At 32.9% G+C, this 22,708-nt stretch overlaps 1 protein-coding gene and 1 long non-coding RNA gene across 3 annotated transcripts in view; one reads left to right on the forward strand and one right to left on the reverse strand.

Annotated features, from left to right (window-relative positions):
* Positions 1 to 22,708, forward strand: part of LOC106172929 (alpha-1,6-mannosylglycoprotein 6-beta-N-acetylglucosaminyltransferase A) — a 379,609-nt gene that overhangs the window by 73,119 nt on the left and 283,782 nt on the right. The window lies entirely within an intron of this gene.
* On the reverse strand, positions 4,412 to 10,224 carry LOC106158012 (uncharacterized). Of its 2 annotated transcripts, none has more exons than XR_015331443.1 (4): positions 9,970 to 10,224; positions 7,437 to 9,180; positions 7,141 to 7,246; positions 4,412 to 6,850 (listed from the first exon to the last, which is right to left on the reverse strand). It is a non-coding gene; the product is annotated as an uncharacterized LOC106158012 (long non-coding RNA). The 2 variants fall into 2 exon arrangements; XR_015331442.1 differs by having other exon boundaries at positions 7,157 to 7,246; positions 9,970 to 10,215.

The raw sequence follows: 22,708 nt of genomic DNA on the forward strand, positions 1-22,708 counted from the left end.
TAAGTCCCCCCCCCCCATCAATTTATGAAAAAGTAACTACGAGGTAAAAAAAATTGGCCACATACTCTTGTAAAGTGACCGTAGTCTACAATGCTAAGGAAGTGTCTGACGTTAAAAAGTTTTAAGTGGTGAGTCGAGAAAAAAAAGGAATTTTGCACTTAAATGTAATTTTGTTTGAGAGATTTAAAAATCTATTTTCATAGGCTTTTGATCCAATATAATATATGTATAGGGCATCAAACTAAAGCTCATTGTTTCAAGTTTCACAGAGATGTATCATCGTTGCTCATTCTAACACCATAAATGACTGCCATCCTTTAAAATAAAAAAATGTGCACCCGGGACTAGTTGCCCCCCTTGACTCGGATCAAGTTGGACCCTCATATTACCCACAAACCTTTGCGCGCAACAGAGCTAGAGCCCATTGTTGAAACAAACTCAATGGTTTAAAACTGAATTTGTTACTTTCTTTTTAAAAAACGAAAATTTATTATTTGTTTTCATTCATTAAAAACCTGCTTTATACGATTATTAATTTATTCGTAAGTAAAACAAAGCAAATTTTATTGATAGATATTTTGGTCCTTGCAACACATAAGCCCTCCATAGAACGAGACGTACGGAAACCTCAATAAATCTGCCTCAAGTTGGCCCCCCTCACGTCAACTGAGTTTTTTATTTGTCAAATTGTGAGCCATCTGGCAATATATTTGAAAAATAATGACGTTGCAAACGTAGCTTAGTTGATGGGACTTACTTTGAAACCGGTTTTGTTACTCTAATTCATTCCTAGTTGGCTCTACAAGGCCAAAAGTTTCTAACTGGGCCAACTAGCTCTGGTCTCCCCTACACTGCCACAATTATATTTGTGTCGTTTTCTTTCAACATATATTGAATGGTTCGTCTACATCTAATTTAAACTAAAATATCACATTGTCATTTCCAATGGCTTATAAGGTAATTTCTTTATGAACTTTTCCTCACCCCCCCTCCCCACCTCGCGTTATGTCTTCACTAACACAATGGGGTGATATTTGTCACAATCATGGTTGAGACAGCATCAGAATCAAAACACCGCAGTCTCTATCGTAAGGTCTACTTGGTCAAACATAGCAAAAACTGCTCAGATATTCAAATCAGTGAACAATATTGAGTCATATAAAGACAGCTAGTGACCTACAAAATGTTGTTTCAATTTGGGGTGGATAAGGATCTGAAGTTGATTTTCGTCTGGCATTTTTTAAAATATACTGAACACAAACGTCGTCCACTGTATTTTTAATGTTGTAAAGTACAAATGAAGTTCCATCCGTAAAATATTGGTGAGAGTTGAAAAGAAAAGGCGGTCACTTCAGCCTGCCACCTCCCCCTACCATGAATGTAATGGGATGGACAGCCTGGAAGGAGACGTCACTGCCTCAGTGCTGAGTGATCTGGAAGTGGAGCGAAGGCGGCTTAGATATTAAGTATACGAATATCGTAATTTCAGCCATATCAATATAACGTTTTAAGAAGTCAATGTCAGGTATTAAGTTAATAGTGAATTATTTTTGAAAAGTTTTTTGATGCCCGTTTGCTTAAGAGTGGTTTTGACCATTTCCCAATATTTTCCCCACGTACCATTTATTTCCTCCTTCACTTCATCTCATCACGTCTCATGAAACAAAGGAAGATGCAGTTGCACTTCATGTTCAGTATTTTGAACTTCGTCGGTAGAAAAAGTAGTGGCAGTGGAAGTTTACCGTGAGAAATGACCAAGGAGGGGAAAATGCTGTGAAATGTCTTGTAAGAGTCTGGCAATTGACATGTTGATATTTAGTGAGCGGTTGGTAGTGGAATTATAGAATATGATATAGGTATAGTAACAAACGTCCATTTCCGAAGTAAAGAACATAATTCAAGTATTTAGGGGTTATAGCAGTATACAGTGATACTTCCATTTCGAATATTGGCAATATTTCAAAAATTAATATATATTATTTCATTTCATTAAAATATCTGAGCTAAATTAAAGTTGTATTGATTTCTGCCTGACATATTTTAAGTTTAACCTTTCAGGACATAAGATGTGAAATTCTCAAAATGCTGTTTTGAACGGAGTTGAAAAGGCTCTGTCCAAAGGTGTCTTTTACGTACTTTATATCAATACAGCAACACGAATTTGAGGTGATTTACGAATTAAATGTTACATATCTTAAACGTAATCATATATCAGAATGCATGGTCATCAGTTAGAAAACTTGCTTTATTGTATTGAAGTATGTTGTATACTGTCGTAGTGTCAAGTTTGTCACACGTGACAATGTGAAATGGTACTATATGTGGTATTCTTCAGCAAGACAGCAAGGGATGACTTTCTAGTTTAGATGCGAATTAAGTACGCAAAAATATACCAATTTTATGTCGGTTTAAAGCTAAATATTTTTTCTGTAATATTCAACAATTTCACCTAAATCACCAATGAACACATTATCGAATCCATTTATAAATTCTACAAGTCCAGTGTCGAATTCTTAATTTCTTTTTTTTTTACCGGCCCCGGCGTGAGTTAACTTCAGTCTCATTCTCCAAATGTACTGAAATCAAAAATGAAACGACTGAAGCTCATTGTGTGTCTTTTTTCAATGTTCAGAAGGGAAAAAGGATTATCGTCTCTTGAAATTTGAGCATTTGCTGTCTTGTTGAGTAAGACATGCCATTTTACGAATCAAGATCGATTATTTTGTGTCAAAAGTGATGTAGAATTAAGAAGTTTCATTTCCATTTGAGAAAAATCCCTTCTTGAAAAGCTGATTTAGTTCATGTAAATACCATTCATATGACGGAAAAGAAACTACTTTCGTGTTTTACTTATCTCTGAACGTAGTTCTTACAACGTAAAATATGTACACGTTTTGTCCTGAAATATATGTTTTTGCCATTAATCTGTTGAACAAATACATTTATGGGAATGAAAATTGCTTTATTTTCCAAATTTAACAATTTCGGCAATTCTGTCTTAACAGCATCATTATCTACCGACCAGATGATACAGAAATTTTTAATATTTATTCGAATTTAGAACAATTTATGTTCAGAAGGTTTTTTTTTTCGAATTGAAAATGCATTTAGGAAATATGAGAAAATCGTGATCTGTCCCTTGGATTTTAAGCCAGATTTCATGTAAATGTAGTTTGTTTTCTAATTGAAAATAGATGTAGGAAATATGATCTGCTCATTGGATTTTAACCCAAATTTCATAAGTGAACATGTAGTTTGTTCTTTAAGTAGTTTTTGCAAGGAATTTTTTTAAATTTCATATTCGTTTTACTATCTAATGTTCATTAGTCTTTCCAGTTTGGCAATAGCTGTATAAACGTGTATATGTTTTTATGTAGAACTTTTGACACTTTTTTGGCCAAACATAACGACAATGCGTGTCCGTTTTTTGCTCCCAACGATAAGTGTCTGACTGAAAAAAGCGTCCAATTTTAAACAGAGCATTTCATAAATATCTCATAATTTTCATTTTTATATAGAGAAAAACAATGGCGGATCCAGAACATTTGAAAGGAGTCAGATGTTGACATTTGGGGCGAGATGGAGTATTTTGAGAACTTGATCATGTTAATCCAAAATGGGTCTCTCACCATCGGGAGGGCGGAGACTAGATCCACCATTGTTTTTTTTTTTTTCTAATTTAATGAAGAAGTTGAAATATATTGTTTTTGTCATTAAGAACAAACATAAGACCATTAGTGTGGTAGATAGTTTATTTGTCAAGTCGAATATATAAGAATGTTATATTTTTACACCTGTAAGTGAATTTAAATGCAGACATAATAATGTTATACTATAATATCATAATATTCTTTCAGATACTAAACGCTTTTTAACTTGTAGTAATAAAAAGACTGAAGACGATGATATTTTACAGATATATGTTTTATAAATAATTGAATACATAAAAGCAATTTGTATTGCTTATTGCTCTTAATAAAACTTTTATTAAATATACAAAATGTCTTAGCGTTTTTACTGACAGCTACATGGTTCAGTGGTAGCCTGGGGTTGGGGTTCGATTCCTGGCTCGGGCACTTTGGAATTACAAAGGAGTGCTATTAGTAATTTTCCTTTGGTTACTATAAGAAGAAAGTCTACCCGGGGAGGGTGGGTGGGAACACTTAGAGAAGTAGGTAACGCGCTTGCCTCTGAGACAGAAGGTCCCCAGTTCGATTCCTGGCGCCTCTAGGTCCCAGCAAATTACCTTTTGCAAAAAATAATTCCAAATAAACAATTTAAACACCTACAAGAGGATCATGCATGATACTAGTACAAGTAAGTTGAGACAGTGGCTCAATAGGTAAGGTGACAGATCAAAATAGAGAAGAAAGCGAGGAAATTGATGGCTGTAGGTTCGAGTCGAGCTGAAGAAAAGATAGTTAGGAATAAACGACAGACATTTTGCACATTTTGAAACTACTATTACAACTTACAACTTATATATGTACGTTTATTATAACAAATACTAGCAATTGCACCATACAGATGTATGCAAAAACGAACATTACTTTTTGGCTCTATATAAAAAGCAATTTTCATAACGACTTCGCATTTCGAGGTGTAAATCAAGCTAAATACAACTATCCATGACTAAATGTGTCGCAGGTTCATTTTGAAAATTGTCGCTCAATATAAATCATTTTGGTTGAAGATTGGACGTGATATATTTTACAACTATCATTCAAAGTTGAAATTGGTGTATTTGTCTTGTGACTGAACAAAAATTTCACCGAGGGACATTTTATCCAAATTCAAGATTAATAACGACATCCAAAATTCAAAATGCATACGATCTCATGTAAGCCAGGCCCGTAGCCAGGGGGTTCGGGGGGGGGGGGGGTTCAAATGAAGGTTACCCTTTTTGCTGGGAAAAGGTCCACTCTGAGTAAAATTTAATCTAAGTACATGAAGATTTTAAGGTAAAAAGGTCCATTTTTAAGAAAAAGACTCCCCTCCCCCTTTGAAATTGCTGGCTACAGGGCTGTAAACGTTACCCCCTCCACGGGGGTACACACTCACGACACCACATCTTACTCTGTGTCTCCATGCTGATTTTTGTACACAACACCAAACAGCAGCCAAACATTATTCAATTCAGTAAATTTGATGAATGCATTTCACATAGATAATTGAAGTACCTCATACATGTATTTTGCGTCACTTTTTCCCCCTCTTTAAATATTAAAATAGGATTTAGGTGGCACAATTTTGAGCGAACACTTAAATTTACGCATCGTGCGAATCAAGAACAGCATGAAGACATGGTCAGTTTACAACCTTACCCCAATCATAGTAATTTTTAAGAATAATATGTAAAGAAAATTGAAAATGTCGTGGAAAAACAGTTTACTTAAAGTAACTAAGCACATTTACTCAGAAAATGCTTATCAACTCAACGGTCTCCGGTGTTCAGTGACCAAGAAACATTAGCAACAATAACCCAGCAGCACAAGAAGGACTGGTATCTAATCTTCCATTTTCTTCGCAATCACCCCTTGATCCCGACCGAAAAATAGAATTAAGAAAGTACCGGGTACAAGAACAACATAAAAAGAAACACGCGACTTTTCGATACGGATTTGAAAAGAAGTACTCAAAATTTTGAGTTGCATAAGGATGCGATAAATGCCAATCCTACATATGCATTTTAATTGACAAAAGATGCCAAAAGGAAAAATTTTCTACAATCCATTTTTTGTGAACATCAAACATTTCCTCTTTGTTCTGCAGGCGAAAGGTCAATTTCCCTTCTGTAAAAACAAAAACATTAATTTTGTAAAAAAAAAAACTGCCCCAACCCCAGGTTTGATTTTCTGAAAACACAAACATTTCTACCCCTTCACAGCAATAAAACTATGGGTGTGTCACTGATCAGACAAACTATATCAAAACACCGGAAACCATTCATTCTTAGCATGCGTCATAACAGCATATTCACAATTTTAGAAAAATCCGTTTCAATAAGTGTGGACATTTCTGCAATAACTTGAGCACATTTTACAATTTCATACTGCTGTTATTTTAATATAATAATTTGTATTAACAGTTTATTGAATATTTACTTCTATTTCACTTCTTCAAATGCACCCACAATAAAAGATTCTTGTATGCATTTTACGTAATGGAAGTGCGACATTTTTTCCTTTTCAAAATTGAACTTCATCAAAATAAGTATTTGTATCCAATTTGATATGAATAAACAAATAGTCTTATTACATATTCGCCCACACATATTTTACAGTCAAACAGAAAACCAGTCGTGCCAGCATCACGTTCTACCTGGACATCACTTAGTGATAATTCTACAATATTTTTTAAAATAATTTTTCGTTTTTATGCATCACTTAAGCACGAAAATGATTTCAATGACTTCTGTTTAAAGAGCACTCCAAAACTGTCCCTTTCAGGTTCAAGAATTTATAGGTATAAACAAAAAATAAACAAATTACAATAAGTACGCCGTGTGTAAATAGAGAGCTGTGCTACGACTTATTTACATATCTCAAGCAATAAACTAGTGACGTGCAGGGTTGACGCTTGGATTTGGTTCATTTTTACCAGAAGTTCCGTGAATAAAACACCCGTTACACGCTGCTCTTAGTTTGATGCACGTTCTGATGCAGAATATTATTACAACACAATACAAACATTACATTTTAAACCAAATCAAATGTCAACCCTGCAAATTAACTATAAGACAAACTTCGGCAAGTGAGACAATCTTGACATGGGTGCGGGCGCTGTCGAACACGAAGTAGATATCTTTGTTGGGGGCGAATCCATTTTCATAAACGGTAGTTAAGAGTCACTGGAATTAAATGAAAATGATATAAATTAAAATTCACATTCACGAGACAGTATCTAAATGTTCTGTAAATAAGAATATAACTATTATAGCAATCCCTTTCGAAATTCATGACGAAATATGAAAATCATATCATATAAATAAATATATTAAACAACACATTCTATACAACCACGAACTTAATTTACAGTAAAATTATTACTTTTTTTAGTTTACTCTTAAAAACAGAGATACTTGATTCTTTGAAAAAAATGCTATGGTTAGGAATCAAAGGGCACCCAATTAAGAGCTACATATACAGCCACCTGCCTTGTCTTCTTGCTTTGTTTAAGATGGAATAACATGTCTCTGGACAACTGGAATAATCTTCTTGCTTCTTTATTGGAAAGCGAGTTCCCTCTAGAGAAAATAACAGAAAATAAGCTATTTTACTTCAAGCTCATTTTGGACTTCAAGGAGAAAGTGACGTTCACGTCAGGTATATGTCCCCATGGTCAATACGACTTCAATAGAAAACGTACCGTTTTTGGGAAAATGTCATCCACACATAATCAGAAGTGCAATTTTATATTATCTCTCCGGTAATTACAACAGATTACTGCAGTTTCAGTGTCAGAATTTCGGCCTACATGTGGAAATTGTAGCAGTGAGACTTCCTTCTTTTCCAACTGACCTTGGTCCTATCTGAATACCTCTCAGCAAAGTGACGTGCTCACCTGGTTTACATAATAATGTATAGTTGACCACCCTCCGTACAGGGGCCTCGATTTAGGCATTGGTCTTTGTTATGTGATAGGGCACTATAATGGATTCCGATCCCGGGAAGGCAATTCGGGTTTACTTAAATCATAACGGCAAAACAATCACGCTTTGTCAGCCATCAAACATTATTTCAAGTGACCAGTGGCAGCAGTCAGATTTCGCTGGTAGAATGAATGAACCCAATAAAAATCAATTGTCTTAGAGAAGACAAGATGCGACTTATATCCAATCTAAAAAGTTACATCTCGTTGTGAATCCCTAGGTCATACCTCAATTCCAAATGTATTAGGTTATTATCATTATCATTACCAGCACATCGCAGTTTAAACATTTAGAGGTATTTTGCTCAATTAATATATATTGTTTACTATAGATTTGTGGAGCCGAAACTACTATAAATTGTTTACTATAGATTTGTGGAGCCGAAAGGTTTGTACATGTAAATGTAACGTTTTTTTCTGCTAACTGGTTTATTCTTTTCGTCGTTCAAATTACTGTATACAAAGAGAAAGCACAACTAGAATAGAATACTGTTTTATTATGGTGAAAAGGGTATACCCCTGGCCCTATTATGGAACAATTTGTTAATAAGATAGCACGTTTTCGCAGGGCAAAAATTTATAATAAAATAGAAAATAACAATGACAATAGTAATAACAAATTAACTATCAATTAAATAAATAATAATCATCACATTTTCTTTTTTCGAAAGTTTGCACCAATTTCTTAACGCAGAGCTAGTCTATCTCAAGCACGTGTTTCGTGATACGCGGTTGTTCAACGGACAACGCCCTGTTCCAGTTTTGTACCGTGTTTAACCATTTACAGTGCTGACATGGTAGCCAGTCCGGGTCCCGTGGATTGCTTTATTTTTAGCGCTTTCACTGTAAGAATCCACAGACTCCCGAAGCATAGTCCAGAACGGATGTAACGCTGATAATCCAAGTACTAGTGTTTTATAAGGGTGGGTCTTAGATATTCTTTTTCCAAGCGCAAGTCTACTGCTTTTTGTTAATGGTTCCGTGTGTAACGCCACGTCGTCGGTGTAGTGAGACGAAACGCTCAATTATTTGTACTGCTTCACCATTTAATAAAGGGCCGAATTTAGGCCGTCTTCTGGGTCTTCCGGAAGACGGTCAGATTTTTTAGTTTACATTGACGGGTATCTAATATTTTCTGTCGGAAGACGGTCAAAAATTGAGGACGAATTAACAAAGATAATTTGGAAGACTGTCAGAAAATATCGCTGGATCCGCCCCTGTTTATAGTTTATTCTTTCCTATTGTGATATAAAATCAGATTCGCTCTGGTCTTCCTGAAGTGCGTGTACTGTAACCTACTTTTCCAGCGCCAAGGCGTTGATAGATTAAGAGAATAGGTGTCACTTTAAATCTCTGTCAATGGAATCATGAACCAGACTGTCCTCAGTCTCAGAATCCATTTCAGTCTCAGTAACAGTAGCAGTAAAGTACCACCTTCGTCTCTTTCTTCAGCATCTCCCTCTGAAATTGTAGAGTTGTTGGCGCCGGTGTAGTAGTACTGTACCTTTGCGATTTGCTCATGTATGGAATCTGAAATTCAGAGTGGGGTACATTACAAAACAAGGCAGCAAAACTGTCAAATGTACAGACAAAAAGCAGGAAGTAATAATGCACAAAACAGGCTACTGGCAATTTTGATGCAATAATACATTAAGCAAAGTCAGCATCAAATTTTAATTATGCACAACAGCTAATACCAATGAAAGTAAAATGTGTAACAAGCATAAGGCTTCAGGCCTATGAGAGTTCAAGTTCACACTTGGAAAATGCCAGAATGAGCTCCTGAAAAAATGAAACTTTCACAAAAAACTGCATTAATTCAAAAAACAAGCATCAAAGCTGTCAAGTGTACAGACAAAAAGCAGAAAATAATAATGCACAAAATAGGCTACTGCCAATTCTGATGCAATATTACATTATGCTTAACTGTCTACAACAAATTTTAATTATGCACAACTGGTAATACCAATGTAAGTAAAATGTGTAATGGGCATAAGGCTTCAGGCCCATGAGACTTTAAGTTCACACTTTGAAAATGGCAGAATGAGAAAAATGAAATCTTCACAAAAAATTGCATACATTCAATAAAAATGTATAATCCAACAGAGTTGGTTTTCTGATTTGAACTGTATGTCAATCCTAAGAATCATTCTTGTTAAAAAAAAATTAAGTAACACTGTTTTTATTTCATAACGATTGTGGATGGAGTACATTTTTATCCATTTTGATGCAGCATTACATGATGATTAACAATTATATTACTAAAAAATTTTTAATTGTCTACTATAAATTACACAGACATTTAGAAAATTTGATTACCCTTCAGCTTCATGCCCGTGGGAGTTCTAAGTTCCACACTGAAAATGGCAATATTTGAAAAATGAACATTTTCACAAAAATGATTAACTTCCAGAAAAAGAAGGCAATTAGACTGCTTTTCCAACTCAGGCTGCATTTAAGTCCCGTGTTTCTGCTTTGCAAGTTTGAAAATCATAAGTAACATGTGACTAGTAAAAGTATTCAAGCCCATGGAGGTTCAAAGTCGAAAATGCCAATATGTGAAAAATTAAAATTCCCCCCCCCCCCCAAAAAAAAAAAAGAAAAATTAACCAATCAGGCTTGTTTTCCAACTGAAGCTGTATTTTAGTTCTAGGTTTCTTTCATGTAAATTTGAGAATAGCAAGTGGCATAGTTTTCCTTCAGTGGTCACTATGGCAGAAGGGCCCAAGTTAGGTTTTTCTTCAATTATGATGCAACATTGCATATTGCACTGCAGGTGACATGGGCATTTACAAAAATGAACGGTCAAGCTAATTTTTGAATTTGATCTGTATATTTGTCCTTTAAATCAGTCAAAATGTTTTAAAGCAAAATATGACATTTTTCATGGTATCTATATTATGGTGGATTAAATATGCTGAAAAAAGTGAAAAAACAGCTTTACTTTTGACAAAATGGCTTGATCATGCCGATTTTTGAAATCAACCTGCATTTTATGAATGTTCCGAAAGTTTGAAAACAAAAAGTAAAATGTCTATCCACTTATTGTGTTATCGCTGAAAGTGCAAGGCAAAGGCAATGGCGATGCAGGTGACACGTGTTTGTACAAAAGAGTTTTGGGAAAAGTTCTCTTATTCTTGTATCAAGTAACTTCAGTTATTATATTTTGATTTTTCGATGATAATCTTTAAGCAAATCCGTTGGATTAACAGTATAGTTACGGCATTCTTGGAGACACAAAGTCACCTGGACTTGGAAATTAACACTGTACTGGTACTTTCTTTATGTTATTTTCAAAACAGTGCTGAAAGATAAAAAATGGTTAGAATTTCTTTTATACCAACTGAAGTGGTATCCCCCCCCCAAAAAAAAAAAATCCTTTCTCAATAATCAATTTTTTTTTGGTAATATCCATTTTATACAATTAAATAATGATGACAATTATTATTCAAATCTTTATGTTGCATAGCAATGCTAAATTTATTATATGTAAAAGCTAATTCTAAGAAAGACATAAAAGACATCAAAACATCTATAATACCTTTTCAAGAACTGCGTTAGAATTGAAATCAAATATATATCATAAAATCATACATTTACGTAAAAGAACTAAAGGTACACAATAACAAAAACTACGTCTTAAGACCTTTTAAATGTCTTTATCAATAAATCAAAGAAACAGTATTTATATAAATTAGAACAATACATTTAATACATGTAAACATGTTCCCATGTAATTTCATCTGCTCTGCGTTCATATTTTATACAAAAAATATAGTCTCAAACAGCTGAGGCTGGAGATTGCTGCCATAAAAAGTGTGTCCTCTCTCTAACTGCTGTATGTGATGAGTTCACTGTTAAGTGCTTTCTTTGCAAGCAACTCTACTAAACTAAAGACACAACTATCATTCCCACTAAGACTGTACTGTTGAAAAAATAGTCAATGATCTCTTTTAAAACATTGCATTACCTTGATGAGTTGATGTGAGTAAATACCTAAATATTACAGTCATATATTCAGCACCCCATAACACCTGTTTGTATGCATGTGATGTGGATATCAGTGTTATTGACTACCCAGGTTCTACATGATATTGCTATTCACTGCAGAATTTACAGTTAAAAGAGACTGGGATAAGTTTATCAGTTGACTGTGTCTAATGACTGTGTCCAATGAATTTGTATTTTTGGACAATATATTTGATAAAAACTTTAAATTATTTTGAAAAACAATGGCTTAAAAAAGTTAGGCGTTAATAATTTAGACAAATCTAGTCCAATGTTTGTGAAATTTGTACAAACGAGGCTTACAAACATTAAAAATCTGAGATAAGATTATCAGTAGACTGTATGTAATGAAAATGATTTTTCGGACAATATATTCAAGAAAACTGAACATTATGTTAAAAAGACTGGCGATTTTCATGGATACAAATAGCTGAACATTAATAATTTTGAAAAATCTCAGATTGTTCAAATTTTTCTAAAATTTGAACAATCTGAGATAAGAGCTGCCTGTGTCTAATGAAACACAATCAATATATTCGAGAAAACCGAAAATTACATTGAAAAGAAAAGGTTTACCTGGAAAAAGGGCAAAGTCCATGACTTAAAATAGTTAAACGTTAATAATTTAAACAAATCTGCTCCAATGTTTGTGAAATTTGTACAAATGATGCCTAATATCAGTAAAAATCTGAGATAAAATTATCAGTTGACTGTGTGTAATTAAAGTGATTTTTCAGACAATATATTTGAGAAAACCGAAAATTACGTTGAAAACATTGGCAAATTCCAAGGCTTAAAATAGTTAAACGTTAATAATTTTGACAAATATGGTTTAATATTTGTGAAATTTGAAAAAAAGTGCCTAAGAGCAATAAAAATCTGACATAAGCTTATCAGTTGACTACGTGTAATCAAAGTGACTTTTTGCACAATATATTCCAGAAAATCCAAAATGACGTTGAAAACTTTGGCAAATTCCAAGGCTTAAAATAGTTAAACGTTAATAATTTTCACAAATCTGGTCACATGTTTGTGAAATTTGTACAAATGATGCCTAATAACAATAAAAATCTGAAATAAGCTTACCACTTCACTGTTTCTAATTTAAGTGTATTTTATTAGCAATTGATTCCAGAAGAGTGACAATTTATGAAAACAAATATTTCAATATTCCAATAAATCATTTTATCTCAAATAAAACATCAGATGTGATGACTTGTGTTTGTTTGTTTAGGAAGTGGCAAATTACCTATTATTGTCTTCTGAAAAGCAACATATACCCAATTAAGACTTCTCCTTACTACCAATACCAGATGCAGATTCCTCCTTATAGTGGGTTTCTGGAATGAGGTTGTTAGAACACCATTTCACCATGTCCTAGATCTTCCCACATATCATGTATTGTACACATGGATGAGACATAGCACTGCTCTTGATGTTGTCCTTCACTGCCTGTTTTTTCTATAGGCATTAACCATGGATAGACAGATTGAGTCCGTCAACCAAGAAGCCACCAGGCTGCAAGGAAATGTTTACCTGGAAAAAGGGCAAAGTCCATGGCGTAATATAGTTAAACGTTAATAATTTTAACAAATCTGGTCCAATGTTTGTGAAATTTGTACAAATGATGCCTAATATCAGTAAAAATCTGAGATAAAATTATCAGTTGACTATGTGTATTTAAAGTGATTTTTCAGACAATATATTTGAGAAAACCAAAAATTACGTTGAAAACATTGGCAAATTCCAAGGCTTAAAATAGTTAAACGTTAATAATTTTGACAAATCTGGTCACATGTTTGTGAAATTTGTACAAATGATGCCTAATAACAATAAAAATCTGAAATAAGCTTATCACTTCACTGTTTCTAATTTAAGTGTATTTTATTAGCAATTGATTCCAGAAGAGTGAGAATTTATGAAAACAAATATTTCAATATTCCAATAAATCATTTTATCTCAAATAAAACATCAGATGTGATGACTTGTGTTTGTTTGTTTGTTTGTGTAGAAAGTGGCAAATTACCTATTATTGTCTTCTGAAAAGCAACATATACCCAATCAAGACTTCTCCTTACTACCAATACCAGATGCAGATTCCTCCTTACAGTGGGTTCCTGGAATGAGGTTGTTAGAACACCATTTCACCATGTCCTAGATCTTCCCACATATCATGTATTGTACACATGGATGAGACATAGCACTGCTCTTGATGTTGTCTTTCACTGTCTGTTTTTTCTATAGGCATTAACCATGAATAGACAGATAGAGTCCGTCCACCAACAAGCCACCAGTCTGCAAGGAAAGGTTTACTTGGAAAAAGGGCAAAGTCCATGACTTAAAATATTTAAACGTTAATAATTTTAACAAATCTGGTCCAATGTTTGTGAAATTTGTACAAATGATGCCTAATATCAGTAAAAATCTGAGATAAAATTATCAGTTGACTGCGTGTAATTAAAGTGATTTTTCAGACAATATATTTGAGAAAACCGAAAATTACGTTGAAAACATTGGCAAATTCCAAGGCTTAAAATAGTTAAACGTTAATAATTTTAACAAATCTGGTCATATGTTTGTGAAATTTGTACAAATGATGCCTAATAACAGTAAAATTTGAGATAAAATTATCAGTTGACTGTGTGTAATTAAAGTGACTTTTCAGACAATATATTCGAGAAAATCGAAAATGACGTTGAAAACTTTGGCAAATTCCAAGGCTTAAAATAGTTAAACGTTAATGATTTTCACAAATCTGGTCATATGTTTGTGAAATTTGTACAAATGATGCCTAATAACAATAAAAATCTAAAATAAGCTTATCACTTCACTGTTTCTAATTTAAGTGTATTTTATTACCAATTGATTCCAGAAGAGTGAGAATTTATGAAAACAAATATTTCAATATTCCAATAAATCATTTTATCTCAAATAAAACATCAGATGTGATGACTTGTGTTTGTTTGTGTAGGAAGTGGCAAATTACCTATTATTGTCTTCTGAAAAGCAACATATACCCAATCAAGATTTCTCCTTACTACCAATACCAGATGCATATTCCTCCTTACAGTGGGTTTCTGGAATCAGGCTGTTAGAACACCATTTCACCATGTCCTAGATCTCCCACATATCATGTATTGTACACATGGATGAGACATAGCACTGCTCTTGATGTTGTCCTTCACTGCCTGTTTTTTCTATAGGCATTAACCATGAATAGACAGATAGAGTCCGTCCACCAACAAGCCACCAGGCTGCAAGGAAAGGTTTACCTGCAAAAAGGGCAAAGTCCATGGCGTAAAATATTTAAACGTTAACAATTTTAACAAATCTGGTCCAATGTTTGTGAAATTTGTACAAATGATGCCTAATAAAAATAAAAATCTGACATAATCTAAGCAGTTGACTGTGTGAAATGAAAATGATTTTTCAGACAATATATTCGAGAAACCTCAAAATTACGTTGAAAACACTGGCAAATTCTACGGCTTAAAATAGTTAAATGTTAATAATTTTGACAAATATAGTTTAATATTTGTGAAATTTGAAAAAAAATTGCCTAAGAGCAATAAAAATCTGACATAAGCTTATCAGCTGACTACGTGTAATCAAAGTGACTTATTGCACAATATATTCGAGAAAATCGAAAATGACGTTGAAAACTTTGGCAAATTCCAAGGCTTAAAATAGTTAAACGTTAATGATTTTCACAAATCTGGTCATATGTTTGTGAAATTTGTACAAATGATGCCTAATAACAATAAAAATCTGAAATAAGCTTATCACTTCACTGTATCTAATTTAAGTGTATTTTATTAGCAATTGATTCCAGAAGAGTGAGAATTTATGAAAACAAATATTTCAATATTCTAATAAATCATTTTATCTCAAATAAAACATCAGATGTGATGACTTGTGTTTGTTTGTGTAGGAAGTGGCAAATTACCTATTATTGTCTTCTGAAAAGCAACATATACCCAATCAAGACTTCTCCGTACTACCAATACAAGATGCAGATTCCTCCTTACAGTGGGTTTCTGGAATGAGGCTGTTAGAACACCATTTCACCATGTCCTAGATCTCCCACATATCATGTATTGTACACATGGATGAGACATAGCACTGCTCTTGATGTTGTCTTTCACTGCCTGTTTTTTCTATAGGCATTAACCATGGATAGACAGATTGAGTCCGTCAACCAAGAAGCCACCAGGCTGCAAGGAAATGTTTACCTGGAAAAAGGGCAAAGTCCATGGCGTAAAATATTTAAACGTTAATAATTTTAACAAATCTGGTCCAATGTTTGTGAAATTTGTACAAATGATGCCTAATATCAGTAGAAATCTGAGATAAAATTATCAGTTGACTGTGTGTAATTAAAGTGATTTTTCAGACAATATATTTGAGAAAACCGAAAATTACGTTGAAAACATTGGCAAATTCCAAGGCTTAAAATAGTTAAATGTTAATAATTTTAACAAATATGGTCATATGTTTGTGAAATTTGTACAAATGATGCCTAATAACAGTAAAAATCTGAGATAAAATTATCAGTTGACTGTGTGTAATTAAAGTGACTTTTCAGACAATATATTCAAGAAAACCGAAAATGACGTTGAAAACATTGGCAAATTCCAAGGCTTAAAATAGTTAAACGTTAATAATTTTGACAAATCTGGTCATATGTTTGTGAAATTTGTACAAATGATGCCTAATAACAATAAAAATCTGAAATAAGCTTATCACTTCACTGTTTCTAATTTAAGTGTATTTTATTAGCAATTGATTCCAGAAGAGTGAGAATTTATGAAAACAAATATTTCAATATTCCAATAAATCATTTTATCTCAAATAAAACATCAGATGTGATGACTTGTGTTTGTTTGTGTAGGAAGTGGCAAATTACCTATTATTGTCTTCTGAAAAGCAACATATACCCAATCAAGACTTCTCCTTACTACCAATACCAGATGCAGATTCCTCTTTACAGTGGGTTTCTGGAATCAGGCTGTTAGAACACCATTTCACCATGTCCTAGATCTTCCCACATATCAAGTATTGTACACATGGATGAGACATAGCACTGCTCTTGATGTTGTCTTTCACTGCCCGTTTTTTTTCTACACGCATTAACCATGAATAGACAGATAGAGTCCGTCAACCAACAAGCCACCAGGCCGCAAGGAAAGTTTTACCTGGAAAAAGGGCAAAGTCCATGGCTTAAAATAGTTAAACGTTAATAATTTTGACAAATCTGGTCATATGTTTGTGAAATTTGTACAAATGATGCTTAATAACAATAAAAATCTGAAATAAGTTGATCACTTCACTGTTTCTAATTTAAGTGTATTTTATTACCAATTGATTTTGGAAGAGTGAGAATTAATCAAAAGCAAATATTTTAATATTCCAATAAATCATTTTATCTCAAATAAAACATCAGATGTGATGACTTGTGTTTGTTTGTGTAGGAAGTGGCAAATTACCTATTATTGTCTTCTGAAAAGCAACATATACCCAACCAAGACTTCTCCTTACTACCAATACCAGATGCAGATTCCTCCTTACAGTGGGTTTCTGGAATCAGGCTGTTAGAACACCATTTCACCATGTCCTAGATCTCCCACATATCATGTATTGTACACATGGATGAGACATAGCACTGCTCTTGATGTTGTCTTTCACTGCCTGTTTTTTCTATAGGCATTAACCATGAATAGACAGATAGAGTCCGTCCACCAACAAGCCACCAGGTTGCAAGAAAAGGTTTACCTGCAAAAAGGGCAAAGTCCATGGCGTAAAATATTTAAACGTTAATAATTTTAACAAATCTGGTCCAATGTTTGTGAAATTTGTACAAATGATGCCTAATAAAAATAAAAATCTGACATAATCTAAGCAGTTGACTGTGTGAAATGAAAATGATTTTTCAGACAATATATTCGAGAAACCTCAAAATTACATTGAAAACATTGGTAAATTCCAAGGCTTAAAATAGTTAAACGTTAATAATTTTTACAAATCTGGTCATATGTTTGTGAAATTTGTACAAATGATGCCTAATAACAGTAAAAATCTGAGATAAAATTATCAGTTGACTGTGTGTAATTAAAGTGACTTTTCAGACAATATATTCGAGAAAATGACGTTGAAAGCTTTGGCAAATTCCAAGGCTTAAAATAGTTAAACGTTAATAATTTTGACAAATCTGGTCCAATGTTTGTGAAATTTGTACAAATGATGCCTAATATCAGTAAAAATCTGAGATAAAATTATCAGTTGACTGTGTGTAATTAAAGTGATTTTTCAGACAATATATTTGAGAAAACCGAAAATTACGTTGAAAACAATGGCAAATTCCAAGGCTTAAAATAGTTAAACGTTAATAATTTTAACAAATATGGTCATATGTTTGTGAAATTTGTACAAATGATGCCTAATAACAGTAAAAGTCTGAGATAAAATTATCAGTTGACTGTGTGTAATTAAAGTGACTTTTCAGACAATATATTCGAGAAAATCGAAAATGACGTTGAAAACTTTGGCAAATTCCAAGGCTTAAAATAGTTAAACGTTAATAATTTTGACAAATCTGGTCCAATGTTTGTCAAATGTGTACAAATGATGCCTAATAACAATAAAAATCTGAAATAAGCTTATCACTTCACTGTTTCTAATTTAAGTGTATTTTATTAGCAATTGATTCCAGAAGAGTGAGAATTTATGAAAACAAATATTTCAATATTCCAATAAATCATTTTATCTCAAAACAAACCATCAGATGTGATGACTTGTGTTTGTTTGTGTAGGAAGTGGCAAATTACCTATTATTGTCTTCTGAAAAGCAACATATACCCAATCAAGATTTCTCCTTACTACCAATACCAGATGCAGATTCCTCCTTACAGTGGGTTTCTGGAATCAGGCTGTTAGAACACCATTTCACCATGTCCTAGATCTCCCACATATCATGTATTGTACACATGGATGAGACATAGCACTCCTCTTGATGTTGTCTTTCACTGCCTGTTTTTTCTATAGGCATTAACCATGAATAGACAGATAGAGTCCGTCCACCAACAAGCCACCAGGTTGCAAGAAAAGGTTTACCTGCAAAAAGGGCAAAGTCCATGGCGTAAAATATTTAAACGTTAATAATTTTAACAAATCTGGTCCAATGTTTGTGAAATTTGTACAAATGATGCCTAATAAAAATAAAAATCTGACATAATCTAAGCAGTTGACTGTGTGAAATGAAAATGATTTTTCAGACAATATATTCGAGAAACCTCAAAATTACATTGAAAACATTGGTAAATTCCAAGGCTTAAAATAGTTAAACGTTAATAATTTTTACAAATCTGGTCATATGTTTGTGAAATTTGTACAAATGGTGCCTAATAACAGTAAAAATCTGAGATAAAATTATCAGTTGACTGTGTGTAATTAAAGTGACTTTTCAGACAATATATTCGAGAAAATGACGTTGAAAGCTTTGGCAAATTCCAAGGCTTAAAATAGTTAAACGTTAATAATTTTGACAAATCTGGTCCAATGTTTGTGAAATTTGTACAAATGATGCCTAATATCAGTAAAAATCTGAGATAAAATTATCAGTTGACTGTGTGTAATTAAAGTGATTTTTCAGACAATATATTTGAGAAAACCGAAAATTACGTTGAAAACAATGGCAAATTCCAAGGCTTAAAATAGTTAAACGTTAATAATTTTAACAAATATGGTCATATGTTTGTGAAATTTGTACAAATGATGCCTAATAACAGTAAAAGTCTGAGATAAAATTATCAGTTGACTGTGTGTAATTAAAGTGACTTTTCAGACAATATATTCGAGAAAATCGAAAATGACGTTGAAAACTTTGGCAAATTCCAAGGCTTAAAATAGTTAAACGTTAATAATTTTGACAAATCTGGTCCAATGTTTGTCAAATGTGTACAAATGATGCCTAATAACAATAAAAATCTGAAATAAGCTTATCACTTCACTGTTTCTAATTTAAGTGTATTTTATTAGCAATTGATTCCAGAAGAGTGAGAATTTATGAAAACAAATATTTCAATATTCCAATAAATCATTTTATCTCAAAACAAACCATCAGATGTGATGACTTGTGTTTGTTTGTGTAGGAAGTGGCAAATTACCTATTATTGTCTTCTGAAAAGCAACATATACCCAATCAAGATTTCTCCTTACTACCAATACCAGATGCAGATTCCTCCTTACAGTGGGTTTCTGGAATCAGGCTGTTAGAACACCATTTCACCATGTCCTAGATCTCCCACATATCATGTATTGTACACATGGATGAGACATAGCACTGCTCTTGATGTTGTCTTTCACTGCCTGTTTTTTCTATAGGCATTAACCATGAATAGACAGATAGAGTCCGTCCACCAACAAGCCACCAGGTTGCAAGGAAAGGTTTACCTGCAAAAAGGGCAAAGTCCATGGCGTAAAATATTTAAACGTTAATAATTTTAACAAATCTGGTCCAATGTTTGTGAAATTTGTACAAATGATGCCTAATAAAAATAAAAATCTGACATAATCTAAGCAGTTGACTGTGTGAAATGAAAATGATTTTTCAGACAATATATTCGAGAAACCTCAAAATTACTTTGAAAACATTGGTAAATTCCAAGGCTTAAAATAGTTAAACGTTAATAATTTTTAACAAATATGGTCATATGTTTGTGAAATTTGTACAAATGATGCCTAATAACAGTAAAAGTCTGAGATAAAATTATCAGTTGACTGTGTGTAATTAAAGTGACTTTTCAGACAATATATTCGAGAAAATCGAAAATGACGTTGAAAACTTTGGCAAATTCCAAGGCTTAAAATAGTTAAACGTTAATAATTTTGACAAATCTGGTCCAATGTTTGTGAAATTTGTACAAATAATGCCTAATATCAGTAAAAATCTGAGATAAAATTATCAGTTGACTGTGTTTAATTAAAGTGATTTTTCAGACAATATATTTGAGAAAACCGAAAATTACGTTGAAAACATTGGCAAATTCCAAGGCTTAAAATAGTTAAACGTTAATAATTTTGACAAATCTGGTCCAATGTTTGTGAAATTTGTACAAATGATGCCTAATAACAATAAAAATCTGAAATAAGCTTACCACTTCACTGTTTCTAATTTAAGTGTATTTTATTAGCAATTGATTCCAGAAGAGTGAGAATTTATGAAAACAAATATTTCAATATTCCAATAAATCATTTTATCTCAAAACAAACCATCAGATGTGATGACTTGTGTTTGTTTGTGTAGGAAGTGGCAAATTACCTATTATTGTCTTCTGAAAAGCAACATATACCCAATCAAGATTTCTCCTTACTACCAATACCAGATGCAGATTCCTCCTTACAGTGGGTTTCTGGAATCAGGCTGTTAGAACACCATTTCACCATGTCCTAGATCTCCCACATATCATGTATTGTACACATGGATGAGACATAGCACTGCTCTTGATGTTGTCTTTCACTGCCTGTTTTTTCTATAGGCATTAACCATGAATAGACAGATAGAGTCCGTCCACCAACAAGCCACCAGGTTGCAAGGAAAGGTTTACCTGCAAAAAGGGCAAAGTCCATGGCGTAAAATATTTAAACGTTAATAATTTTAACAAATCTGGTCCAATGTTTGTGAAATTTGTACAAATGATGCCTAATAAAAATAAAAATCTGACATAATCTAAGCAGTTGACTGTGTGAAATGAAAATGATTTTTCAGACAATATATTCGAGAAACCTCAAAATTACATTGAAAACATTGGTAAATTCCAAGGCTTAAAATAGTTAAACGTTAATAATTTTAACAAATCTGGTCATATGTTTGTGAAATTTGTACAAATGATGCCTAATAACAGTAAAAATCTGAGATAAAATTATCAGTTGACTGTGTGTAATTAAAGTGACTTTTCAGACAATATATTCGAGAAAATGACGTTGAAAACTTTGGCAAATTCCAAGGCTTAAAATAGTTAAACGTTAATAATTTTGACAAATCTGGTCCAATGTTTGTGAAATTTGTACAAATGATGCCTAATATCAGTAAAAATCTGAGATAAAATTATCAGTTGACTGTGTGTAATTAAAGTGATTTTTCAGACAATATATTTCAGAAAACCGAAAATTACGTTGAAAACATTGGCAAATTCCAAGGCTTAAAATAGTTAAACGTTAATAATTTTAACAAATATGGTCATATGTTTGTGAAATTTGTACAAATGATGCCTAATAACAGTAAAAATCTGAGATAAAATTATCAGTTGACTGTGTTTAATTAAAGTGATTTTTCAGACAATATATTTGAGAAAACCGAAAATTACGTTGAAAACATTGGCAAATTCCAAGGCTTAAAATAGTTTAACGTTAATAATTTTGACAAATCTGGTCCAATGTTTGTGAAATTTGTACAAATGATGCCTAATAACAATAAAAATCTGAAATAAGCTTACCACTTCACTGTTTCTAATTTAAGTGTATTTTATTAGCAATTGATTCCAGAAGAGTGAGAATTTATGAAAACAAATATTTCAATATTCCAATAAATCATTTTATCTCAAAACAAACCATCAGATGTGATGACTTGTGTTTGTTTGTGTAGGAAGTGGCAAATTACCTATTATTGTCTTCTGAAAAGCAACATATACCCAATCAAGATTTCTCCTTACTACCAATACCAGATGCAGATTCCTCCTTACAGTGGGTTTCTGGAATCAGGCTGTTAGAACACCATTTCACCATGTCCTAGATCTCCCACATATCATGTATTGTACACATGGATGAGACATAGCACTGCTCTTGATGTTGTCTTTCACTGCCTGTTTTTTCTATAGGCATTAACCATGAATAGACAGATAGAGTCCGTCCACCAACAAGCCACCAGGTTGCAAGGAAAGGTTTACCTGCAAAAAGGGCAAAGTCCATGGCGTAAAATATTTAAACGTTAATAATTTTAACAAATCTGGTCCAATGTTTGTGAAATTTGTACAAATGATGCCTAATAAAAATAAAA

This window comes from Lingula anatina, chromosome 10 (genome assembly GCF_051362555.1).
Source record: "Lingula anatina isolate TDL-2025a chromosome 10, LinAna3.0, whole genome shotgun sequence".
Classification (NCBI taxonomy): domain Eukaryota; kingdom Metazoa; phylum Brachiopoda; class Lingulata; order Lingulida; family Lingulidae; genus Lingula; species Lingula anatina.